Below are 27,379 nucleotides of genomic sequence, written 5' to 3' on the forward strand. Positions count from 1 at the left end.
GCAAGCTAGGTGGCTTGGCCATGCCAAATGTGGGGTTATGGGGGTAGGGAAAGGAAGGTGGGTCTGGGTGGGATGCTTGTTGGATGCTCAGTGTGGAATTGATGGGCTGAATGGCCTCTTTCCACACTGTAGGGATTCAAAGCTCAGCTCCTGTTAAGGACCCTTGTCTCTCTAAGATCAAAGAGATGTATAGACAAGGTACATCTGTTTCATTGTCCTCCTGACTGTCTTTAATTTAGTAAGCTTGATAACTACACAGGTGAAACAATCTTTTAGCATCCCTTATACACCTTCAGAGTATAACTAGCTCCCTAACACTGTTACACTTTTACAAGGAAGAGGTGATATCTTATTATTTCAATGATTTGATTTACTAAATATTATCAAAGTACATTTTTCATACTCTCATATAGTTGTATTAGATGAGCTATAATATCTCCCATAGGGCAATTGGGATAGATGAAATGCATGTTAAATTAAAACTGGTTCCACTTCATGTGTTACTTGATATCAATAGGGTAAAAGGTGGCTCACACACTGAAGTTTTCTGAAGAAGGGTCTAGGCTCGAAATGTCAGCTTTCCTGCTCCTGTGAAGCTGCTGTGTTCATCCAGCTCTCCACGTTGTTATCTGAGATTCCCTTTTGTAATTTGGTGAGTCAGCAAGCTGTGAATTTCTCCATTTAATGATTTCATCCAGTAGGTCTCTGGGAATTATGCATACTGCACGAACAAAGCAAACTTCAGATCATTCCGCTCCTGTTTGCACACAATATTTCCGCAGGGAATGGGGAGTTCAGGCTTTATGAGTATCTGCAAGTCATATATGGAGAGATTTATTCAAACAAACACATTAGTCATCAGTGATTAAGACATTCATAAATCAGATTTTTAGTTCTGGGGCAGATGGATTGATAGGCACAGTGGTTTGATACACAAGGGGTGGTTTTGTAAATGTGTACTCATGCGTCTCACTGGCAGGATAGATTGGTAAGATGTCTCCTGTTGTTCTTACACATTCTGGGTTGATGCAGACTGAGGAGGCAAAAGCATTCCAATTCTCTTCGTGAGAAACTAGCATGAAATGAGTTTATACAGTCTTACCAACAACAATGATTTGCTTTAATGTAGCAGTGGTAGTGTTGCTCAAAGTGGCAAAGAACTTCACAGTTTACAAAATAAAATTTGATACCAAACCCCACAAGGAGGCATGAGGACAGGTGACCATATGCTTGGTTAAAGAAGTAGATTTAACAGTGTTATTGTAGAAAAGGTGAGGCAAGGATGTTTAGAGTTTTAGGGAGGAAATTCGAGAGCTTTGAACCTAAGCAGCAGAAGGAAGGCTGTTAATGTTGAAGCGATCAGATTTCTCAAGACACCTTCAAGGCTGCACCAATATCAGAGAATTGTAGGGTGCTACAGGGATACAGCAGGAAAATGCTGCTGGAGGGCTTTGTAAATAGGATGACAACTTTAAAATTGGGATGATACTAGGCAAGGAATGAATGTAGGTTGGTTATTGGAGGTTAATGAGTGAATGGAACTTGGTGTGAGCTCGCATGCAGGCAGCAGAGTTTTGGAGCTCATGGGCACACAGAGGGTGCAAAGTGGAGGTCACCCATGAGAGAATGGCCAATTGTTAGTCCATGTGAGATTGCTGCTCAACATTGCGTTCATGAATAATCATGTACAAAAGCACAGTAGCCAAACTCATTGGTCTATGGTGTTCCAAAACTCTTTGCAACTGGGTGCTCACCTCCTGCTTAATAGTAAACACCTCAAGTTACTCTATGTAACACAAGGAATATTGTGATTGTTTCAAATTTTTATTTTAAAAAAAATGGAGACCATTTCAGAAGGCAGCCTGGCTCAATATCAATGCCGCAAAACATCCGATCCAGCCTACAACACAGTTGTCATGAGCTAGGCTGCATATAGCTGATGCCAAATAATCCACCAGCTGATTTACCAGAGGTATTGGTAGAACATGCATAATTCATCATTCTTTTAATTAAACAAGAGTCCCCATATTTCTTGCTAAAGCATCGAGTGTCTCTTGATGTACTCCTCTTGAACTGCTGCCAACAATCAGAGGGCAGCACTGTCAAAATGATTGACTGCACAGAGTAACTATATCTTTACATTCAGCACCATATGAATTACTAATGATAAATTTTTAAAGTTGATTTTATGTTGCTGACTGCTCACTGGTTCCTGACATATTCCTTTGTGGCTACCGAGGGATCGTTTTACTATCAGAGGCTTAGTGGTAAGGGAGTGCTGTACTGTCAGAGAGTCAGTACTGAGTGAGTGCTGCACTGTTGGAGGGTCAGTACTAAGGGAGCGCTGCACTCTCAGGGTGTCAGTACTGAGTGAGTGCTGCACTGTCGGAGGGTCAGTACTAAGGGGGCGCTGCACTCTCAGGGTGTCAGTACTGTGGGAATGTTCCACTAATATACAAATTAAGTGAAGAAACTCCCAAGTGGCTGCCTGGTTAATGCCAAACACAGATTGGGATGCTGAAATGGACATTGATTGTCCTCCTAAAGGCCTCCCTTGTTTGTGGTCTGGGAGACCCTTTCTTGGTCCTTCTCACCCAGACTTATACAGTAGCAGAGTTTCTATAGCCCATCTTCCCACCTGATTAAATGTTCCTATGCCACCAAATGCAGAATGAAGAAAATTAAAGACTCCAGCAAACACTGGGGGTTCTTCTACCCGCTTCACCCAGCAGTGCCTGCAAGGGACCAAGTGACCTGCAGACAAATACACCCTCTACCCTTACTGCCAATTCTTTTACACCCCCTAAGCTGCCAGTCTCAGCCTGCAAATACCTTCCAACCATTACTCACCTGTATCCTGGGTCTGAGGTCTCTTTTGACTGACACATCAATAGCAGCAAAAGGTATGGGCCAGATAGGAAGAATGGCCTATTCATGAGCTATGCATTCTCAATAATATGTAATTCAGTTCAAGTTAATGTCTCTTAATGGAAAGAATTTGCATTTATAAAGTACCTCAGAATATCTTGATATTTTTTCATAATTTACGCCTAGTCACAATTGCAATGTGACAGATAACATGAACACAGCAAGATCCCACCCACGGCAGTGAGGTTGTGAATAGGTTTCCGTAATTTTTGCTGCAGGGTAAATATTTCACTGGTGACTGTTGGCTTTTGCCTAATGTTGTGAAAGTTTGTGTTGAGCTGAGAGGGCAAGACACAGTCTCGCTAATATCGCAATGTAAAGACAATGCCTTCAACATTGTAGTATACTCCCAACAGTATGAGCCCAAGGTTATGTGTCCTGGCGTACAACATCAATGCTGTCTCCTGACTGCATGTTGACAGAGCAGTCACCAAGTCAAGGTTGACATTTTGAAATATAATTGACCTTTATGGGGAGAGAAGCACTAATTAAGTTCTTCAATCTTGGCAAATTTAAAGAAGCCAACAGAAGTATTAAGTGATGAAAACTCCTTTTTTTTGTATCCTTAATGCCTCTGGAGATAGGCTAGCTAGTTAATAATGATTGCGAAGAAGTTTCTGGGATCCATATCAGGGAGACGCTGAACAATGGACAAGTAGAAACTGATTAAAGAGAGGCAGTATGGATTGGTGAAAAGCAGGCCATATCAGTTTATCTGCTTCATTTCTCGCAGGAAAACAACTTGCTCCAAAGGACGAGGGAAAACATTTAGACCACCTCTGTATAGATTTCCAGAAACGCTTGAGTCAATACAAGTGATTTTCTGTAAAAGTAAAAGCATAAATACTAGTGGGGGTGAGCCTTGTGAAATACATTGGGGTGTAGGAGATAGATTCAAAATAAGGGAAGCGTACTTAGGATTTGTATGATAGTTTTAGCTTTTCATTATATACCTAAATTACTTTGGTAAATAAACTGGGTATTACAAATCCAGGATATATTGCATAATGGAAGAGAAAGTTATGCAAATTGGACTAATTTAGATGGCACAGCAAAATCTGTTGATGGGGACAAATGATGACAAAACAACAGAGAGTCTAAAGAGCAAATTAATGCCAGATGCGATTCAATGTGAATTTAGTCAATTTTAAAGACAGAAGTGAATTTATTCTGCATGCTGAGAAAGATCAAACTGTGAAGCAGTTAAGGAATGTGGGTGACTAAGCACTGGCTGTAGTAAAAGCTTGTGGACAATCACAAAACATAATCAAAAAAGTCAATGGAAAATTAACCCTTATACAAAGATAAGGATTAAGAATTGAAGTAAGCCATTTGGCCCTCAGACCTGTTCTACTGTTCAGTAAAGTCAAGGCTGATCCAATTTTAATCACACGTCCATATTCCCATTTATCCTCAAAGGCTTTTCACCTTTATTTAAAAATTTTCAAGAAATCTACTTCTATGGCCTTTGAAGGAAGCAAATTCCAAAGACTCTAAACCGTTCCAGAAAATAAACAATTCTCCTTGTTGCAGACTTCAGTCTTTTTAATTTTAAACAGAGCTCAAATTTTAGATTCACTCACTAAAGGAAACATCATTTCCACATCCACCCTGTCTAGTCTCCTCAGGATGTTTTATGTTTTAATTATATCATCTTTTCTTCTTCTAAATTCCATTGGATATGAGACCAGCGTGTTTAGTCTTTATTCATATGACAACTTGCCCATTCCAGGTGTTAATCCAGTAACTTCCATTCATTTTCACTCTTTCTTAAATAGGGAGATCAAAACTGCACAAAATACTCCAAATATATCTAACCATTGCTTCCTATAAATGAAGTACATCCCATCTACTTATTTGTTAAGATCTCTTTGAAATAAATGCTGTGTTATAGCTATAAGACAAATGCTCATGATAACACTGCTATATAATGGCTTCTGACCTGAGAAGATAAAAGTCTTAAACTCCATCTCACCCTAGGGAAACCTGAAACATGCTGGACTGTGTAAATTAAGAGCTTAATATTAGCCCAGACTGTGAATGTGCCTGTGAATGTGATGTTTTTATACATAGTAGATAGCTGTAATAAAGGTCAGTTGCATCCTTCACTAACATGAACTCGATAACTAGTTACTTTTATTGTGGGCAATAATATAAGCAATGCCATGTCAGGTACAGGCAAAACACACATTAATTGATCGTATCATTCTATTTACCTTCTATACCTGGATACTAATCTGTTATGATTCATACACTTGATTATGCAAATCCCTCTGAATCTCAGAAATACCAAAATGCACAATTTTACATTTTTGCACAAAAGACCCCATTTTCTGCTCACACTTCTCAACTATCTGCCTCCCTATTCTATTTGTAGTGTCTGGAAAATAAATGCTTTTCTTATGTGTTGTAGCTTTATTTTTAATGGAAGATAATTATTGTGACATTGATGAATCTTTCTAACTTTGCTTCTGTTAAATACCTCAAAGTTCTACACAAATACAAAAGGCACTGTTATTACGTAAAACATCACCTTTTTAAATGAGTTCATGGGAATAAAAAAGGAGCCCTTCCAAACCTAAAATTAACCCTGAGAAAGAAAATTACCCTGTATCCAGCATCTTTGGTATTTCACGCTTATTATTTGTTCTGTTTCATTTTAAAATTAGAAAATATTTGTCATTCACTTGCAAAGTTCATTCTCTCTGTTCTGAAATCCTACGAGTATAGGTAGAAATTGTTTTATTGCAGATGAATTGTTTGGTGCCAATTTACAGGAAACTATTTGCGGTTTATAAACATGTAAGTGAAAGCAGGGGTCATGTGACAATAGAACATGCCACTGCGTGTTCAAGATATTTTCATTTGTACGTAAGATTAATATTTGTGGCACTTGTTGTGAAGTTCAAGTCTTTTAAATGGCAATACTGGCTAGAAATTGCATACAATAAGTTTCAAAGAAGTAGAACTGTTCCATAATGGAAACAAATTTTGTGTAGTTATCTGACAAAGCCATGATTGTAAAGTGTGTTGTTTTGAAACTCAGGCTTCCAATGGGTTTCATAAATGGTTATAAAATACAGAAGCCAAGGAGTTTTGTGAAACCTATCCGAATCTGTTCAACCTCACTGTAACTACAGTTTCCAATTCTGGGCATCTGATAGATGTGAAATGCAATGTTAAATGTGATGGGGTGGGGGAAGCCATAAGGGCCTTGGAGACAGGAGAAACACCAGGGCCCATATTCAACTTGTTCACAACTTTCAGTAACACACTTACCCGTGTCTTATAGAGTGCACAGATTTGGGAGGCAATTCACAGCACTATGGTGATCCTCACTGGAGTGGCCATATGAGTTACAGTGGCCAACAATGAAGCTGCGCTATGGAAAACGATGGTACCCTCACACCTAATCCTTCTCATACGTTGCTTTCCCCCTCATTCACAAGGGTAGCGTTAATAAAGAGCACTGGAATTGCAAATGGCACAGGGAAGACAGTACAAGGGTAACTAATTGAGGTGTATATGCAATATGATGAGTTTTGATTCATAAACTTACTTGGAATGTTTGATGTGTGCAGACTTTTAGTTTTGATTGTGACCAAGTGGACATTGTGAAGGTCAGTGAACTAAAAGGAGAGAGGGTGTGGGATCATTACTGGATGCAGAATTGGGATCATATTTACTGTCATCAACATCGAAAGGAGCCCAGGTAGAACTATTGTTTCCTGGTTACCTGCTCCCTTCCCCTTTCCCTCTTCTCTCCTCCAGAAGACTGAGAGGATTGCGGTGAAATATACACTATTCTGAATAGTGTGACCTGGCAGATAATGAGAGGTTGTTTTATCCTGGCAGAGATATCTAGAACATTAGAGTACTGCATCAGGGTGAAACAAGAAATTTCTTCACTCTGGGAATTCGGAATCTTTAGGATTTCCTACCCAAGATGGTTTGGATGCTCCATCATTAAGTGTATTCAAGGCTGAGACAGGCAAAATTCTCAGGAAACAAGGAATGGGATGAAAGGGTAGAGTACAGGCAGATGCTCATATGATTGTGGAATAGGCTCGAGGGGCCATATGGTTAGCTCCTGCTCTTATTTCTTATGTTCTCCTCCTCCTCTTTGCTACTCAGTTGCGCATTATATAGTTGGTGTCATCTCATTCTATGTTTCCATAATCCATCTTGATGAGATGAAGTAACATGCAGAAGACCACTACACACTGTGACATTGATATTGCTGACTACTGTGGGTCAGCTAGTAGAAAAACCTCTTCATCATTCCTGTGGCCTGCTTTATCACATTCGGTGGTGCTGCATCAATTTCACAGTATCAGCACAGCCGACATATGCACAAAAAAGCCACTCACCATGTAAAAGGAACACCACGTTACTCCCTCTTCCCTTTAGAAACTTTACACAATTCAAGAAACTACCAACCATTGATAACTGTAACAGGACACAGTAGAAACAAACCCAGTTCTAACCTAGGTGTTGTTGTTTATACTTTTCAAGGGCATTAACAATATGTGCTAAATTAGAACAGTGAGCTCCAAAATGGCAGCGTTTGTCTCAACTCAGCATTTGGTGTTGAATAACGTCACAGCCTGCCTGTACCACACATTTTCAGTCAACACTCCCTGAATGCGGGATAACACCCTCACTGAAATTGTGTCTGATGTGCCTTGCATCAGAAGCTGAACAATTGTGCACTAAGGAGCTATGCTTTGTAGCCAAGAATGGCAGCCATTTTGTCAACCCTAGAAGGAAAAATATCCCAGTCATATTTATGACCGACTTATTGTGGTCCAACTTGTTTCGTATACCATAGAGTAGTACTCCTCTACAGGCAGTGCAGCATTATTTATTTTTATTCTTTCTGTTCCTCTGGAAAACCAGCACCAGTCAGAAATGAGGCTGATGATCATTCATCAAGAACATTTAGAGATATAGCTCATTTCAACCCTCCTCCATAGATTCTGCCTGACCCCTGATGAGCATGACCAGCATTTGATGATGCTTTTTCAGATTTCCAGCGTCAGCGATATTTTGATGATGTATTTTGCTGGTGGTGCCTGGAGTGGGATATTAGCCCAGGCTTAGGAGAATCCACTGAGGCAGATGGTACAGGAGGATGTGGCAAAGAACTGGGTTTGGGGGAAAGGCTCTATACTCATCTGAGCTAGTGGAGTACGCAGACAACATTCTTTGAGCTGAAGGATGGGTTAAAAGTGAATGTGGAACTGTAATGATGGGGATAAGTAAGATGATGATATAGAAAAGGCTGAGGTATTCTTCAAGTAGCTGTTGACTGGCGACACAAGGTCTGTGACAAAATAAAATCTATACATTCAGGATTTGGAAACGTTGGGAACTGCAATTTAATAAGGCTGTCTGAAGTTAAAGCAGGTTGATAGGTTAGGGATTGACTCTAATGAGCTTTTCCCATGTTTCTTGAGAGCTTCGTTTTGTGAAAGACGCAAAACCTCTGGGGATTTTATTGAAAGAAAAATTGTAGTAACATTAATTAATACTCCTGTGGCTTCCTGTTGAGAACCTGTAGGCAGGACATTGAATTTAATGCCAGCTTGTCTGAACACACATGCAGTATTTTTGTCCAAATGTTTATACGGCAGGTAATTGTTCCTGAAACATCAGGATCTTTTGCTGATATTCAGAGGTCAAAGCCGTTTGTCTATGTAAGGATTTTCTCTCAGTGAAATATCCTTCTTGAAATTACCTTATATGAAATGTTTGCTTAATTCAGGCTGGGAATAATTCATAGATTCATGGGCTTGGCACATAGAGATTGCACCAACATGACTACCACTGAAAATGCACTTATCCCAATTTCCTGAATTTAACTCGTATTCTTCAATGTTATGATATCGGAAGTATTCATCCAAATATTTTTGAAAGCTTGTAAAGGCTCCTAGCCTCCACTACTTTCCCATGCAGTGAATTCCAGATTCCTATCCCCTGCTGAGTGAAACTTTTTTCCCCTAGCCCCCTCTGAATCTCCTGCGCTCCCCCCACCCCCCCCGACCCTAGAACCATGCCTTCTTGTGACTGACCCTCAACCAAGGGGAACAGCTGCTCTCTATTGATCCGGTCCATGCTCTATCTCTTTCTCATTGCTGTTTCTCAGCTTCGAGAAGGATAAAGCAACGCAGTAATAATGCAAAGACAAGAGAAATGTCTCACCGTAGGAACTCAGGCAGTCTGCAATATTCATGGCTGCTCTACTTCTAGGACAAACCTAAACAACAGTTACCTTGCTTTAAAACATTCCAGCTGAAGAAATCCCTAATAAAGTACATCTAATACACTGTGAAAATGTAACATGATGTTGAAACCTTGTGTTTCAGTGCAAGATGGAAAGTTTCAAACTTTAATCTCCTTTTGGTATTGTTTAAATTGTGTCTAACAAAGCAAGTATTTAAGCTACATTATGTTGTAAGACCAACATCTTCTCTTGTTAGTGCTTCCTCCTCCACCACAGACCTTGTGACTGAATATAGAACAGAATCCCTACAGTGTGGAAACAGGCCCTTTGGCCCAACAAGTCCACACTGACACTCAGAACATTCTACACAGACCCATCCCCCTAATCTACACATCCCTGAACACTGTAGGCAATTTAGCATGGGCAATTCACCAGCCTGCACACTCTTGGACTATGGGAGGAAGCCCACGCAGGCACAGGAAGAACGTGCAAACTCCACACTGGCAGTCACCCGAGGGTAGAATTGAACCTGGGTCCCTGGTGCTGTGAGGCAGCAGTTCTAACCAGTGAGCCACTGTGCCACCCCTCAGCCACTGTGCTGCCCCTGAAAGGGGATTGATTGGAGCCGATCCGCCAGCCACACATAGTTGACTCCCCAGGCAAATAACACGGTGATCAGCAGTGAAGTCATGATATTAATACTTCAATTAAAAATCGAAGAAAAACAATTTGATCCTGAAGAAAACAACTTTGATAAGAAGTTTACTATTTTAAGAACAATATCACTTTACAAATGCTCAGTCAGTGTCTGAGGGGAGAAGTGGTCTGTGGACCTCGAGAAAAAAATGGTAAGCCAAGAGCAGTATGAAAAGTCAAGACCATGATCAGATTAGTCAATGATCACATTGAATAGTCAGGCAGCCTCAAATTCCATGGCCTACACCTGCTACTATTTCTTATGTTCTTATACAACAAGTTTGTAAAACAAAAGCAAATGTTGCAAAAATATAATGACTTGACACCAGGTTGTAATCCAACAAGTTTGTTTGAAATCAATTATGACTAGATATTACAGTCAATTATGTTATAGACCTTTTCTTCCAATGATACACTTCTTACTCATTCTTATGATATGGACCTTGTGGGGAATGGAAGGTTTGAGATATAAAAATAGACTGGAAAGACTGGGGCCATTTTCACTGGAGCATAGGAGTTGGAGGCGTTTCCTTATTGAAGTTTATAAAATCATGAAGGGCATAGATAAACTGAATGAGAAGTGTCTTTTCCCTCGGGTGAGGGTTTCCAAAACCAGGGGGCGTATTTTTAAGGTGCGAGGAGAAAGATTTAAAAAGAACATGAGGGGCAACTTTTTTACAAGGAGTATTTTGTGTATGAAATGAACTGCCAGAGAAAGCATTGGATGCAGGTAGGGTTACAACGTTTAAAAGACATTTGGATAAGTTCATGAATAAAAAAGATTTGGAACGATAAGGGCCAAATGCAGGCAGGTGGGACTGGTTTAGTTTGGGAATACGGTCAGCGTTGGGCTGAAGGATCTGTTTCCATGCTGTATGACTCTCTGACTCTGTGATACGCATGTCACTGGCAAGGCCAACACTGATTCAATTCTCCAGTTTCCTGAAAGCTGAATGGTTAGCAGGCCATTTCAGAGGGCAGTGAAGAATTAATCATATTGCTGTTGGTCTGTAGTTGCATGTAGACCAGACTATAAAGATGGGAGTTTTGACGCAATCCTGTTGTTTCACAACCACTATTAACAAAACCTGCATGTATTCCGTATTTGCTGATTCAGTGACTTTCAGCTCCCCTTCCCGGGTTGCCAAGTTAGTATGTGTGCTCATGGCTTCAGAGCATTATTCCAGGTCTTTATGTTATTAGTCTGGAAACGTTACCACTATGCAACCATACCCACAAGGCATTCAAAGATGTTTAAAAAGTCCTGAATTGTTTGTTTGCCCATGCCATAATTTTCTTACATGCCTTTTCCTTAAAAGAGCTGTAGATTTGTTCTTAGTAATGTGGCCACTCAGCAGTTTAGCCACATCTTTTTTCACAACACTCGAACAAAGCACATCCACAGACTTTTTTTGAACACTTTGATTCAAAGCATTTTATGGAGCTGATACAACTGGTAATAGTTCTTGTCTAAGACTTGAGTTATTAGGCAGTGTGCTTTCAGTCCTGTTAGTGATATCTCAGCTTACACTAACTAAAACAACAGCTCACATAAATCAGGTCTTACTGCAATCCTTGAAAGTGAGGACCTGAAGAGTAACAATGTACTACCACACAATTTATCACAAGTGCCAGAGGTAACTCAACACTTCAGGCACAGAAAGGCTGACTCCCAAACCAAACAAGCCACTCACCCGTAAAATGTTGGAGAGTTCCATTTGTTTGCAATTGACAGACAGCAGCCAATAGGCTGTCAAGTGTTGCATATTATCCAGCCCATCCCAAATTCCATCCACTCCCTAATGCAAGTCCATCTATGAGAGTCCATTGATTATACACTTTAGAGTCCACTCGTCATTCAGCCAGAAGCCCGTCATAGCCAGAGTACATCCATCAGCTATCTCCTTACACTTAACCTGATTTTCCGCACATTATTGCCGTTGCCCTGCTGACATTCCCAGCCCTAAATTCATGCATGTTTAAAGGCACTAGTCAGATATTTTCTAAGACACACATTATCCACCCTTCATCCAGGTCAATTAGCTATCTCTTTCCTAATTCACTTTCCACACATTTCAGGGTTTATTATTCAACACTTTTCCTGGTCATTATTTACACATTATGTTTTTATAAGGAGAGATGTTGGGTAATTAGAATTGAAATACACATTGACCATAACCAAACTGAATGATAGTACAAGCTTGAGCACAGAACACAATCCTTCTTGACATCACACACAAGCAATGCCGAGCACGATATAAAGGACTATTTCTGGAATGAGCTAATCAGTGTTCTTTCTGAACTCAGTTATTATTGTTCTTGCGTTAAATCCACGTAAGTAAATAGTGATGTGTGCTTAGGCCTAGCCTGAGGCTGTGCAACGTACTGTCATGTAACTCAGAGGTAATATAACTAGCATTAAGTACAGTATAATAAGCCTACCCTTTTCAGCAAGACCGAGCCTATCTTCTGTCAAAGATTTGTTGTGGGCACACTATTATACTTGGAATGCCGACAAGAAAGGTGGGTGGTATCAGATCTGCACAAGCTATCTCAAATGGTTCTGATGGACAGGGTCAGTGTTCTCTCTAATTTTCTTTCTGGCTGCGTGAGATCCATGAGTGACAGCAACTTCCAGGATCAGACGTCAATGCTCCAATTGAGCTATCGACACCATGCACTGTAAACTTGGAGTAAGTGCGGTTGCGCACATCCTAGAGGGAACACTGGGCAGGACTGCAATGTATACCATATCAGCAGCACTTACTGGCTTTATATTCCAGATAAACAATCACACAGCTTTACATGGAAATCAAATTTTACATTATTGGATTAGCACTGATTCGATCTTACCAAATCATGGTGGGATCAAAGATGATAGCAGAGGATTACAGATTTTAAGGAGGATTCGTAATGTGGAGATCCAGGGAGGGATATTGAAGCCAACTGTAATACTGTCAGAGATGATCAAAAGTGATCACTGATAGAGGCAATTTTCATAGAATAGAATACCCACAAAGTGCAACAGGCCATTCGGCCCAACAAGCCCACACCATCCCTCTAAATAGCATCCCATCCAGACTCACCCCCCGCTTACCCAAACCCTGTTACCCTGCATTTGCCATGGCTAATCCACATAGCCTGTACATCCCTTGATAATATGGTCAATTTAGCATGGCCAATCCACCCAACCTGCACATCTTTGGACAGCGGGAGAAATCTGGAGCACACAGAGGAGACCCACGAGGACACAGGGGGAATGTACGAATCCCACACAGACAGTTGCACAAGGTTAGAATTGAACCTGGGTTGCTGACGCTGTGTGACAGCAGCGCTAACCACTGAGCCACTGTGCCGTGATTTCAGAAAATAAGAATCTTGTTTTAATGGATAGAGATTTCAGAACTCTGAGGTACAGAGGGATCTGGGTGTCTGGTGTATCAGGGTGTCTGGATGCAGGTAGGGTTACAACGTTTAAAAGACATTTGGATAAGTTCATGAATAAAAAAGATTTGGAACGATAAGGGCCAAATGCAGGCAGGTCAAAACGTTTTTTGACGGGTGCAACAAATGATTAGGAGGGCAAATGGACTGCTAGGTTTGCTGCAAAGGGAATGTAATGTCCTGTTGAGATGTTTTGCTGTACACAGCAATAGTGAGACTACATCTGGAGTATTCTTTCGAATTCTGGTCTCCTTACTTAAGAAAGGGCATCATTAAATTAGAAAATGTTTGATTTGATTGATTCCTGAGAGGAGGAAAGATTGTACAGATTGGATCTCCATCCTTGCAGAAGAACAAAAGCCAATATTATGGAAACATACAAGATCCTGAGGGACTTAATATACTGAAGACTGAAAAGGTATTTCCCATTGTGGCAGAGACCAGAACTGGAGATATTATTTCAAAATCAATGATCTCCCATTTAAGATGAATAATGAGGAAGTTTTTGTCTCCTCAGATAGTTGAGAATCTTTAGAATTATCTTCACTGGAGGGCTGTCAGGTCATTGAATATTTGTAAGGTAAATGTCGATAGATTCTTGATGAAAAAGAGAAGTTTTCTGGAGTAGGCAGGAATGTGAGTGAGGCCCCAATCGGATCAAGGTCAAATGGCCTGCTCCTACCTTATATGTGCATATGCACATTTCATAAAAGATAATTGTGGGGGAGGGCAGAGATTATTGTGGGGATGCGCTGACAGGTCTCAGGAAAACTTGTGGGTGAGGCAATGTTGATGCAGAAGGGTTTGGGGGGGAGATCGAAGAGTTGGAGGCAGGATTTACAAATTTGTTGGACCTAGAGGCAATTTTCCTTCTCCTCTTCGGGAGTTCTGGAAAGGTGCTTTTCTTCCTGACTCGGTTTTTTCATCTCTCTGAGTTTCCCGAGGTCCTGAGAAAACCAGCCAAGACTAATGAAGTATAGAAATGTTGTTATGGTGGAGGCAAGAAGCTGTCTGAAAAGCATGCAACAACTGACTGTTCTCCTGTACCTGTTGATCATGCATGGACTGAAATAAGGGGGTTGTTTCTGACATTTAAGCTGGTGGGCAGCCAACTATTCTGGTGGCAAAGTGTTCACCCTGACTTTGAGGTATTTCAACACCATTTCTATTTTCCAGGCAAGCTGCTTAAATAGAGTAATGGAGTTATACAGCACGGAACGACCCCTTACTTCAATTTGTCCATGCCAACCAGATATCCTCAACTGATCTAGTCCCATTTTTCAGCATTTGGTCCGTATCCCTCTGAATGTTTCCTATTCATGGACCCATCACACATGCCTTTTAAATTCTGTCATTGTACCCACATCCACCACCTCCTCTGACAACTCATTCCATACTCGCACCACCCTCTGTGTGAAAAATTTGCCACTCAGGTCCTTTTTCAATCTTTCCGCTCTCACCTTAAACATAGCTCCTGTAGTTTTGGACTCCCCTAAACTAGGGAAAACGCCTTGACTATTCAGCCGATCCATGCACCTCATGATTTTATAAACCTCTGTAAGGTCATTCCCAGCCTCTGTCTATAGCTTAAATCCTACAGTCCTGGCAACATCCTTGTAAATCTTTTCTGCACCCTTTCATGTTTAACAACATCTCTACTTTAGTAGGGAGACCAGAACTGTACACAATTTTCTAAAAGTGGCCTCAGCAATACCCTATACAACCGTAATACAACCTCCCGGCTCCTAGCCTCAATGCACTATCTAATAAAGGCACCTTCTGTATTGGACATAATGACACTTTATTTGTAAATGTAAGGCATTGAATTAATGTGATTTAGCTCCCTGATGCACCAACAGGGCAAGCTTTGATCAGGTGTTTGAATGGGCAATGAGAAATGCAATAGGTTAGCTGCTCATTGCAAGATAATCAGACTAAACTGTGTGGTGCTCACCTGAAGCTGTGCTGCAGTACTGTGATAAAAAAAACACGTTCCCTAACATTCTAAATGTTTTATGAGGCTGTGTCAGTAGTTCGTCTGTAAATTAATTATCACCAAGACAACACAAGACAGAAGCCTGGTTCCATCCATCAGACTGTTTGTGTGCCAGTGAGGGGACATAAAGCCAGTTCTCTCTTGTCTATAGAAGTCGTAAATTATAATAATGTCTTGTGATTATGGATTCAGACTCTGAGAGGCATGGTTTACTAAATAAAGAGTCTGTTTTTCTGGAATCACAGCTATTATTTAAAATGAGTGCCAAGCCAAGGCAAAGCATTGAAGTCAATTCCATTACATGCCCTGAAATATTCCAGGTTTCTCATTTTGCTTCTCTATTCCTGAAGTCTCCTAGATTTCCCTGCACCGCTTTCACCTCGCGTTTGCTTTACGCAAATGAGCCGTAAACTCATTGTCCTGCGATTCTTCTTTGTTGCATCCTTTCATTATGAAACCTTTCTTAAGATGTGGGCATTGCCGGCTTGGCCAGCAGTTGTTACCCATTCTGAAACTGATTTGAGAAGGTGGTGGTGAGCTGCTTTCTTAACTGGCTGCAGTGCATCTGGTGCAGTGCGATTAGGGAGTTCCAGGATTTTAACCCAGTGGCACTGAAGGATGTAGTTCCAACCTCAATGCTATGAGCGGTGTTGAACAATGACACATTTTGTTGAAGCTTTTGTCTCACAATTGTCATCAGGACTATTCCCAAGAAATACCAAAGTAAAGGGAAAGCAACATTAACACTCTATGAGAGGTTGTTTCATTGGCAAGTAAACTCTGCTAGATTTTCCCTAATTGTTTTTCAGCAATACTCAAGTTCTGTGCTCACAAATGATGATGCTATGAAGTGTGAATTAGAGTGGACAAGGTGGGGATTAAAGCAGAGCCCGTGTTCAGTTATGAAATGTTTGCGGTACTGATCAGTTAAAAAAAATTGTTTTTTGATCCATCAATTATTCATTTTCAGTTTCGAAGCACAGAAGAGCCCATCTAACCCTCTAATCCTATGCTAGATTGGGCTCCTCCACTCAAAATCCTTACTCTCCAGCTTCTTCCCCATGTTAGGATCATTCTCTACTGCAAATACTGAATAGAATCCTTCTTAAGTGTAGGTAACAATTGCATTCCTTATCCTAACAATCCTTTTGACGAACCAAACTAAACCATTTCTGAATTCCTCTCAAATAAAAACCCTTCAGATCTGAGGAAGGGTCACTCGATCCAAAACATTTGCTTTGATATCTCTCTACAGATGCTGCCAGACCTGCCGAGCTTTTCCAGCAATTTCTGTTTATGTTTCTGAATTCCCCTTCTTGTGCTTCTAAACTACATTCCAAACTTATGTTCTTTTGTTCTTCAACACCAACAAGTTGAAGTAACATTTTATTCTTTGTTGTCATTTATTCATAATTTTTACTGTGTATGTAATCATGTGAATTTAAATGTGTAGGCGTTTGTGGGTTTGGGAACAGGGTGGGGCAATGTCCTCTCTAAGTTGCATTAAAGTGCCATGTATGGCAATTGGTATCAGTGTGCCAATCATGGCTTTGACTTCAGGTTTTGGAGGTCACTGACATTTATGAATATCAGATTTCACACAGCCAGAGGGGATGCTGGGATAGGAGATATGTCAAAATCAGGGAAATTGGCAGGGAGGTGAGCTCCAGCACACTAATTTGTCACCATCTTCCAGTGATACGATATGATGACTGTCAAGTCAGGACAGAACCATAATTGATGATGCGACTTGATTTCATAGTGATGGGGTACTTCAAATAGAGTACTTTGCAGCCAGTGGTATAGAACACCTGACTAGTTGGTATAGACAGACTGGTAGGACATGTAATGATCCAGGAAGAAGTGTGTTTTCATGGCTTTTGTTTTCTTAAAAAAGACCAGACGGTTGTTTGCAGGACAGACGGACAGTTAGAGTTGGCAGATATAAGACGCTATAAAAGCTGCTTCACTTCCCATTAGTTGGATATATGCTGCATCATCCCATGCCAAAAATAGGAAAATAATTAGATGACAACCAGTGTATAACCTATTTCCTGCTGTATTTAAACTGATGTGGCTGCTCTGGGTTTCAATGCGTGGTCTGTTCTAGTGACGCCACATTCTCTATTAACTACAGAGAGAGCTAGCTTGGTCAGTCATATAGCAGAGGGCACTGTGCAGAGACAGACTGACAGCAGGCCAGTGTCCAATGTCAGGTTAAAAGTAGCCAGTTTCAAATCTGTCAAAAGCTTTAGACATAAAACCATGATAATCATCCCACTTTACCACCTTTAAACTCTTAACAATTGATGTGAATTAAAACACTTCTGCAGTTGTGTCAGGGGCAATGAAAATCTCTGTATTTGCATACAAGTTTTATAAGCTGTTCACAGCATTTTCCACTTCCACTCATTGATCCCAGCCTGTTCAAGTTCCACTCATTGATCCCAGTCTGTTCAAGTTTCGCTCACTGATCCCAGTCTGTTCAAGTTCCACACGCTGATCCCATTCTGTTTCAGTTTCACACTGATCCCAGTCTGTTTCAGTTTCTCACACTGATTCCAGACTTTTTCAGTTGCATACACTGATCTCAGCCTCTTTCTGTATAATTCTAAATTCTGCACTGAGTGTGAAATCTTCCATTTTTGTTTCTTGGAGAGAACCTCCTCCCGCTCTGAGCTCACCATGGGAAATCACATCCAGCAAGCACAGTGTCATCTTGGTGTACTGAGACTGGAATTTACCACAGCCACTAAAGAAACACATTTCCTTCTGCATTGTTCCTTTCTTAATGTCCTGTTCCTTTCTATTTTTCACTTCTTATAGCTTACCTGGATGTTAGATCTGTGAATGCTCAAAACTCATGTTACCTTTTCCTGCTACTCAGCAAGACGTTGCAATTGGAGAACAATGGCATATTGGAATCTAGCATTCATTAGGTGGGTGAAAATGCTCAATTAAAAGTAAGACTCTGAAGTTTCTTCTTAAATCGTGCAAGAAATATTAATTGTTGTTAAAAGCTTCAAACATCATTTCTTATTTAGATATATTAAACTGGTCTTGTAAATCTCATTTCTATAGCCAAGGGGAAATATTTTCAGTTGTGTCTTAAGTGTAGCTGGATTCTGAGGGCATAGAAAGTGACAGGATCATGTAAATTGATGAGGGAGGGTGGGGAATGTGGTTAATAGCCTTCTTACCCAAGGGCAAGTTGAACAGCATAATCAACAAGTTAGATCTTCTTCCCCATCCAACTGGCACTTAGGTGGTAGCATGGGGCCCATCACCTCATGAAGGGATGGCCGAATAAACCTGGTGAGTTCTAGGGCCTGCCCTCCTTTTTGGGCAATCTTTGTCCCATGGAGAGTCCCCCTGGTTAAATAGCGGCTAGATCATAGTGGTGCTACTTGTCCTCATCAAGCTCCCCACGCTCTAAGTGCCAAACCCCCCTTTCCTGTTTGTGAGGGCACATATCCACTTTCTACTCTTCTCTCATTGTCACCTTGTTCATCTCTCACATTCCCTGCCCCTTTCTTGATATCTTTCTCTCCATCTCTGCAGATAGGCTGCTTATTAATATCAATGATGTATGCACCAACTCGTATAACTAACTCAACTCGACTTCCTCAGCTTCCTGTAGAGATTCAAATCTATCTTCCCATTTTCTCTACTGCCATCACATATGTACTGATAATGTGACTTTCCACAACACCACTTTGACATGCCGTCCTTTTACCTCAAACAAGGATTCTCCTCCAACCATAGCTGACGACCTCTGACCAATTTCTGATCAATTTTCCACACTTTGCCCTACCTCCCAGAACTGCAGTTGGATTTTCTCTGTCCTCATGTTCCACCCCATTAGCCTCCAACTTCAACTGATCATCCACCAAAATCTCCACTATCTCTTCCTTCTCCACTCAGAGGATCCGCCAAATAATCTTTCCATCCCTTTTCTTGTCAGCATTTTTAAGGCTCCATTCCGTCTGCAACATCCTGAACTGTTCCTTTGTCACCTTGTCCAAGGCCCAAGTGATCTTCCAGGTGAAGCAACAATTCTCTTACATTTTTCAATTTAGCCCATTGTATTTGCTGCGCACAACGCGATCCTTTGTATTTTGGGGATATCAAACATGGATTTGCTGACAGCTTGACAGGACACCTCTGTTCAGGTTACACATATTAAATTGAATGAATCATTTATTGTCATGTGTATTCGATATAAAATAGAGTGAAAAGTATGTACCATCACCGTATATAGGCACCATCTGCGATAACTTAGCATAACATGTAAAACAAAAATAAAGATAACTTAAAGAGAGTCCAAAGTTTCCTTCCCTGCTGCTACAGTCCCGCTCCAGGCTACACCAGCCCATGCTATGACACCACCAGTCTCCCTGCTCCAGGCTAGACCAGCCCATGCCATGTCACCACCAGACTCCTTGCTCCAGGCTAGACCAGCCCATGCTATGACACCACCAGACTCCCTGCTCCAGGCTACACCAGCCCATGCTATGACACCACCAAACTCCCTGCTCTAGGCTACACCAGCCCATGCTATGACACCACCAAACTCCCTGCTCCAGGTTACACCAGCCCATGCCATGTCACCACCAGACTCCTTGCTCCAGGCTAGACCAGCCCATGCTATGACACCACCAGACTCCCTGCTCCAGGCTACACCAGCCCATGCTATGACACCACCAAACTCCCTGCTCTAGGCTACACCAGCCCATGCCATGACACCACCAGACTCCCCGCTCCAGGCTACACCAGCCCATGCTATGACACCACCAAACTCCCTGCTCCAGGTTACACCAGCCCATGCCATGACACCACCAGACTCCCCGCTCCAGGCTATACAGCCTGATTGATTGACTATGTAACCACACTGCCTCTGAAGATGCCACCACTGCTCCAGAACCCATCGAAACCGCCTTCCCACTGAAGAGCTCGCTTTATCAAGTCCGTTTGAGAAAGAAGAAGGGGAAGAAAGAATAAGATAAAGCAATGAAGCTGATGAAGATAACAAATCTGGGCACAGGAGCTTGGATACTGCCTACTCTGCCGCCGCCATCTTGAGAAACCACGATGGTGACCTCTCCAAGGTCCTTTCTGTCCTCAGCCTGCTCCAGTACTGTAGTCAGGCTCAGTGCAGGCTGCAGGACCTTGTATTCAGCCGGGCTGCTTACAGCCTCCTGGGTTCAACACACAGCCCAACAACTTCCGAAAAGAACTGATTCCTTTTTGATTCTGTTCTTTTGCCATATACTAATGTGAATCTTTCATTTTTTTGCCTTTGGGCAATTCTGTCATTTACACCTTGGGCAAATGCTTTGGGCTATGGTTTCCCCAATTTTTTGACAAAGCGTTTTCTCGAGTTAGATTTATGGTGCCTGGTACTCCATAGCTCCAGAGATAGTAGGAACTGCAGATGCTGGGGAATCTGAGATAACAAGGTGTAGAGCTGGGTGAACACAGTAGGCCAAGCGGTGTCAGAGGAGCAGGAAGGCTGACGTTTCATGCCTAGAACCTTCTTCAGAAAATAGACCCTTCAGAAGGGTCTAGGCCTGAAATGTCAGCCTTCCTGCTCCACTGATAGTGCTTGGCCTGCTGTGTTCATCCAGCTCTGCACCTTATTATCTTCCATGGTTCCAAGCAACTTTGCTCATGCAAATGTCTGCTCTTCATCTTTTTGATAAGAGGTTAAATTCCCAAAAAGCAAATTAAAATTAAAAACAAAAGCAGAGACAAAGCAAATGCAGCTGAATATTCAATAGCTGGTCGACAAAACTTTTGTGTGTAGAATCGATTGAATGTAACACTTAGAAGAGTCAAAGCACCTTCAAATAGAGTGAGAGTTGAGAATGTTATGGGACTGACTGTTTCTAACCCCTAACCTTTTGACTGAGAGTCACGTCTTGCACATACTTTTATTGCCTTCCTCTCTAGGAATACACAAAACAAGGTTTAAAACAGAGGTTCAATACCAACCTGTGAGTTATTATTTAGCTAGAATCAGAGCGTGTGCACTATGCTGTGAAAGCAGCAGCTTGAGAATAGCCAATAAACACCCCTGCACTGCAGGGAAAGAAATGATACAAACCAGTTAAAAATTGCTTTTTATTCCAAGAAATCTTTGCCATTTGACCTCTTCTGCCATCTGCCCAGATCTTCCCTTCCATCTCCTTCCCAATTTGAACAATGCCAGCTCATCATGTCCCTATCTCCATTCAGTTTTAATAAGGACCATCAACTTGGAATGTTAATTCTGCATCCAGAATCTGTCAGTCCTGCTGATTATTTCAACATCTCGGTTTCACTGGTGGGATTTGTTGGCTGTTGGTTGATTTGAAACAAAAACCACTGAGATGGGTTTATTAGTCTCATTAGATGCAACTGAATGCAATAAATAAAATGAGTGATTGTCAGTCTCAGCCTATCTCCAATGGCAGATTCTGCAACTGCCTATAATTAGGTAACTCAGTCATTGGACATTCAAAGCCTGACTCTCATGTTGTCTTGTTCGTGGTGAGCTGTCTCCGTTCCTCCAAGCTGGAATCAACAACACCAAATTGTGGCAACGTCATTCACTGCCCACAAACTCAGTTGCTGGCACTTGCAAAGAGCACACACAAAAATTATGAACAATAGCCAACACAAAAAATTGAATTTAGTGTAACAGCAAACTGTTGAAAAGGAAGGACTGTGAATAAAAAGAAAAGGGACTGGGGAACCTCAAAAGGTCAGAGGAATGGAAATTTAAAAGGCATCATGGTTGATCCAAATCATTTGCCAACTGATGAGTTGCCTTTGGATCAGTGACTGAAGTAAACATTGATAAAACGAGCCAGACCTGTACATGGCATTTGAAGTAACTGACTGTCATGATCTTGGTATAGTTTATTGATCACTGGCCTCCACTATTTGTTTAAAAGCCTTTCTCCTTCCTTCGCTGAGCACTTTGTGAGAATACAGGCCCCAGTGCCGTTCAGCTGTAAACCATCTCAATGCTACAGCTCCTGCTTTCCCTGGTGCTGGTGTCGCTGGCTCATCAACTGGAACTCACTTCTCCTTCATCAGTTTTTGAGGCATTTGTTCATCATTCTCATTTTATGTACCCCTATACCAACTTGAACGCAGCTCAGCTAATAATCCAGAGACTGTAATCTTTGCTTTTTAATTAAGAACAAAGAACAAAGCAGCACAGGAACAGGCCCTTCGGCCCTCCAAACCCGGGCCAGCGCATTTTGCCATTCTGTACTAAAACTGCCTTCACTTACAGGGTCTGCATCACTCCATTCCCTTCCTATTCATGTATTTGTCCAGGAGCTTCTTGAATGCTGTTATTGTCTGCTTCCACCACCTTCTCTGGAAGTTCACTCCAGGCACTCACCATCCTATACTATGTTCGGGGCTTTTAACACTTACCAGAGACTGACTAAATAGTTAGTTCCTTTCTCTGTAACACTGCAAGAACTAATTCTAACCAACTTCGATTAACCTTGCGCTGTCTCTGATTGTCTGTCTCAAGGCCCTGTTCTGAATTGCTCCTCTAAGTGATGTTGATTTCTTATCACAGAATTCTCACCTTACCTACTCCTGTCTACTCTCTGCAAATAACTCTACTCCATTCTCTGCAAATAGGTTCAAACTCTCATCTGTCCTGCATCTATCGTTCAAAACTTAATCTGTATCCCCTAGTCCTTTCTTGTCTAACATTTGTGGAACCCACGTCATTGTATACACCTCTATTTACTGTTCTCTCAAACTTCTTTGCACGAAGTGGAACTTAACCTTGTTGTAAAGTTTGAAAATTTCTGGTAAATGTCAGCAGCACTCCTTCAATTTTTTTTTTAAACATTTGTGGGATGAGGCCCTTGCTGGCCAGGCAACATTTATTGCCCATTGGTCAGTTAAGTGTCAACCACATTGCTGTGGGAATGGAGTCACATGTAGACTAGACCAGGTAAGGACGGCAGTTTCTTTCCCTAAAGGATATTAGTGAACAGATGGGTTTTTACAACAACCAACAATGGATTCATGGCCATCATTAAATTCTTAATTCCAGCTATATGTTAAATTCAGATTCTGCCATCTGTCATAGTGGGATTTGAACCCAGGTCCCCCTGATGTTATCTGAATTAACAGTCTAGCAATAATACCACTAGGCCATCACCTCACCTCCATATTCTCGATAAAACATTGAGGGGTGTCATTGAGGATCTCACCAATTGGAATTCCAAATACAGCTAAGGAAGCAGAATGCAATAAAAGGGACACACAAGGCACTCTCCATCTCAATTCTGGAATTTTAACCTTCATCATTCTAAACTGTCAAACACACAAACTAACTTGAAAGACATTGGCTACCATTCTTAGGGAGGTGGGTTATTAAGGTTCCCATCACGTTCACTGAAGGCTTTGCAGTTCAAATGGCTACAGAACCCACTAATCATTCCGAGAAGAATAAACTTGACCTAAACACAGGCAGGTCTAATTAAGTTGATCAATTATCTCCTTGAATCTTGTGGTTCTGTGGCTTACAATGTCTTCATTCTAGATTCCTCCTTTTGGGTGAGAAACTTTAATGGATTTATTATACAAAGACAACCTTGAGTTACATGATTCCAGTTCTGAATTTTTTTTTTCTATTCCTATAGTTAAAAATTTCTCTGCTTTCTACCTAGCAAGGGAAGTAAGTAATTTTCCAGGAGGTGATTAGTGATTGTGGGCTTCTGCCAACAGATGTGTATGTAATATATTTTCTAAACTACATTGAAATACTGAATGGTTTGTTTCCTCTGGGGGTGCTTGTATTTGGGACATTACAGAGGGAAGACAATAGACTCTGGAGAGAAACAACCAGAGGTGGTGGTTAATGAGGAAGTGAATTCGTATAGATTTGAGAAGCTATGAAGGAATGTTAAGGACATAAATTTCATAAATAACAGCAGAACCTAAAGGGTGTTTGGCAAATCTGTATTCCTCCCAATGCCACACACTGTAGGGAGGAAACCCTGGATTCTCAAGGAGTGGCTGGAGGGATTGTGTGAGGAAGAGGATTTCAGGTTCTTGGGACACAGGCAATTCTTTTGCATTGTGGCACGTCTGTACGTTTAGATTAGTGCCTCCTGAGCCGAAGAGGAACCCACCCCTCACCATGTCAAAGGGGAAAAAATGGCTTAAATCAGTCACAAGAGTGTGAGGTGACAGATTTCAAAGCTGAATGGGCCAGACCTTCCCAATTGTTTTTCTCAATATGACCGTATTGTAATGACTCAGGCTTCACATGACCTTAGATAACGAGAGCTTTTGCACAGGGGAGGGCATGTTGAGGGAACAGGGGACATTTAAGAGTGGTAGAACAAATTTAAGTGACAAGGTTTTGTCTCAAAAATAGGCACCAACCTATTTACAGGCTCTTTTCACAGGAGAAATCAGGCCTCAAAGGTGCCCCCATTCGGTCTCACTCATCATTGGAAAATCAAAATGAGAATTAAAGGAGCGTGGCAGTTGTTAACATCCAGTCCCTGGTTCCCAGCAGCCATTGCTAACTCAGCTCCTAATCATAACCACAAAACATTGACTGATGACCTCATCAGGAATTGTGATTCCTGAGACCGCAGGAAGTAAGACGTGTGCAATTGATAATGGCATCCATGGCAGAGGAAGTCACTCAGATAGGAGGAGCTGTAGGAAATGTAGTAGTGTGAGGGGATATTATTGTGAGGGGGGAGGGGTTGAATTCATTCTTCACTGCAAGGAAGCTTTGCCTGAAACATTTAGTTATCTAACTATGGAGAGAAGAAGTGTATGTTTAATGATTTGTGATCGGGTCTACATTAAATTCCTAATTTTATTTAACACAGTCCTTAATGTCAGATTAAGGAGTGAGCAAACAGTACTGGCGGGTGATTAATGGGAAAGTTTTCGTGACAAACCAGAAGTAGCAGCCAGCAAATTCAATCTCCTGCTGGACAGTGCCATCCATCCATTTGTCTCTGACAGCATTGGGAACACAACCAGTCTAAAACTTTTTCACAGTCAAAATATACAGAAGGTGTGAAACTAAAGCACCTAGCTGTGCAGTCTCCTCGGCTAGGTCAGGCAAAAGAGTGAGCTATTACAGACTGGCAGAGCGGTTAGTGAGGTGCGCAGAGAGAAGTGATAAGCAGCATCCTGCTGGAGTGCTCCACACTATATAAATCAATGGGCTTTATAAGGCATGCTGGCATGCTTCATGTTCTCAGAGTAGCTCTCGAATTTGAGTTCCTGCATATATATGTGTATGTTTAATGCTAAACATTAAACATCCTAAACTTTGCATTGACGCTATTTAAAGGCCTACAAGGGGAATGTTTCTAACCATGCTTCAAAAATCAAGCAACACCAATAAAAACAGAACTGGTCAACATCTTGTCACTGTTGTGGAATCTGTTTGTGTATAAATTAGCTGCCACCATTCCCACTGTAGAGCAGTGCTGACAGTGTCAGAAATACTTCAATAGCTACACAATCATTTCAGAGAATGCCTGCGGTAGTGAAAGGTGCTATCTAAATTTGATTTGATTTAATTTGATTTGTTATTGTCGCATGTACCTAGGTACGGTGAAAAGATTTGTTTTGCATGAAATCCAGGTAGATCATAATGTACTAAGATCATAGCGTGATTGAACAGAGTGAGGAATGCAATGTTATAGCTGCAAAGAAGGTGCATAGAAAGCCAGATCAGCATTAGATTTGAAATTTGAGGGGCTCATTCAGCAATCTAATAACATCAGTGAGGAAGATGCTTTTGAACCACTTCATACTTGTGTTTAACAATTGTATCTTCTGCCTGATGGAAGAGGTTGAAAGAGATTAGGGTGGGAGGGGTCTTTGATGATGGTGGCTGCCTTTCCAAGGTATTGAGAAGTATAGACAGAGTCTATGGATGGGATGTTGGCTTGTGTGATGGGCTGGGCTGTGTTCACAACTTTCTATCGTTTCCTGTGGGCCTGGCAGAGCAGTTGCAACTTGATGCATCCAGATGGAATGCTTTCTATCATGTCCCTGTAAAAGTTGGCAAGAGTCTTTTATGGATATGCCAGATTTCCTTAGCCTCCTGAGGAAGAAGAAGCATTGTTGTGCCATTTTGAGTGTCACATTAACATGGGTGGCCCAAGGCAGATTGTTGGTGATCATCAGTCCTAGGAACTTGATGCTCTCAACCTTCTCCATCTCAGTCCATTGATGTAAATAGGGTATGCCCTTCCGCTTTCTGTCTGAAGTCAATGATCAACTCTTTAGTGTTGCTGTCTCTTTGGTTAGAAATTATGTTTTGCTCCAAAAACTGCAGGTGAATCTTACACATTTAGACTGAGACCAAGTTGTTTTCAGGTTTTTTGGAGGGAAGTCCACTGTCAGCCCCTGAGAGTTTTCTTGATGCATCATACCAAACCACATCATTAAGCACTTAGCCCTGCCCCTCGGGTCTCCAACATGATAGATTCCGGGCCATCTTACCATACACCATTCTCAGAATAACTCACCACTCAGTGGATAACCTGGAATTAACCAAGATTCCTTTTGGCCCCACCATGTTTAAAAGCGCATTGTGCATTGTCAGTCTGGGGCTGCCCTGCACAGTTCCTGACAATTGCCCGGGACATGGCATGTAGCGGGAGTCTGGTGCCCTGCCTGGCTATATGGGTAGGGATGTGGGCTGGTGCAGAGGTGGGATCTCCTCTTTTTTCAGAACTAAAAGTGAATGCCATGATACCTGACCATGCCAGCCTTATCCGAGGTTGCCACCAAGGTTTAAACACTCTGTGCCATCTAAAAGTTCATCTAATAACCTTCTGCACTCTACCAGTGTAAGTGCTATCATCTTCTCACACTCAGTTTCTGCAATTGGACCACTTCTTACTAAGACTCATGCTGTACTACTCTTAGTACTGCCTGTCCTCGCTCACTCTGACCCATCCCATTCCAGGCACCACTAAAGCTGCTTGTCCCCTGCATTGCTTCCTCACTCACCTGAGACACTACCCCACTGTGCCAACAATAATACGTATGCCACCCACTTTCATCATTCATAATACCTG

This window comes from Stegostoma tigrinum, chromosome 21, assembly GCF_030684315.1.
Source record: "Stegostoma tigrinum isolate sSteTig4 chromosome 21, sSteTig4.hap1, whole genome shotgun sequence".
Lineage (NCBI taxonomy): Eukaryota > Metazoa > Chordata > Chondrichthyes > Orectolobiformes > Stegostomatidae > Stegostoma > Stegostoma tigrinum.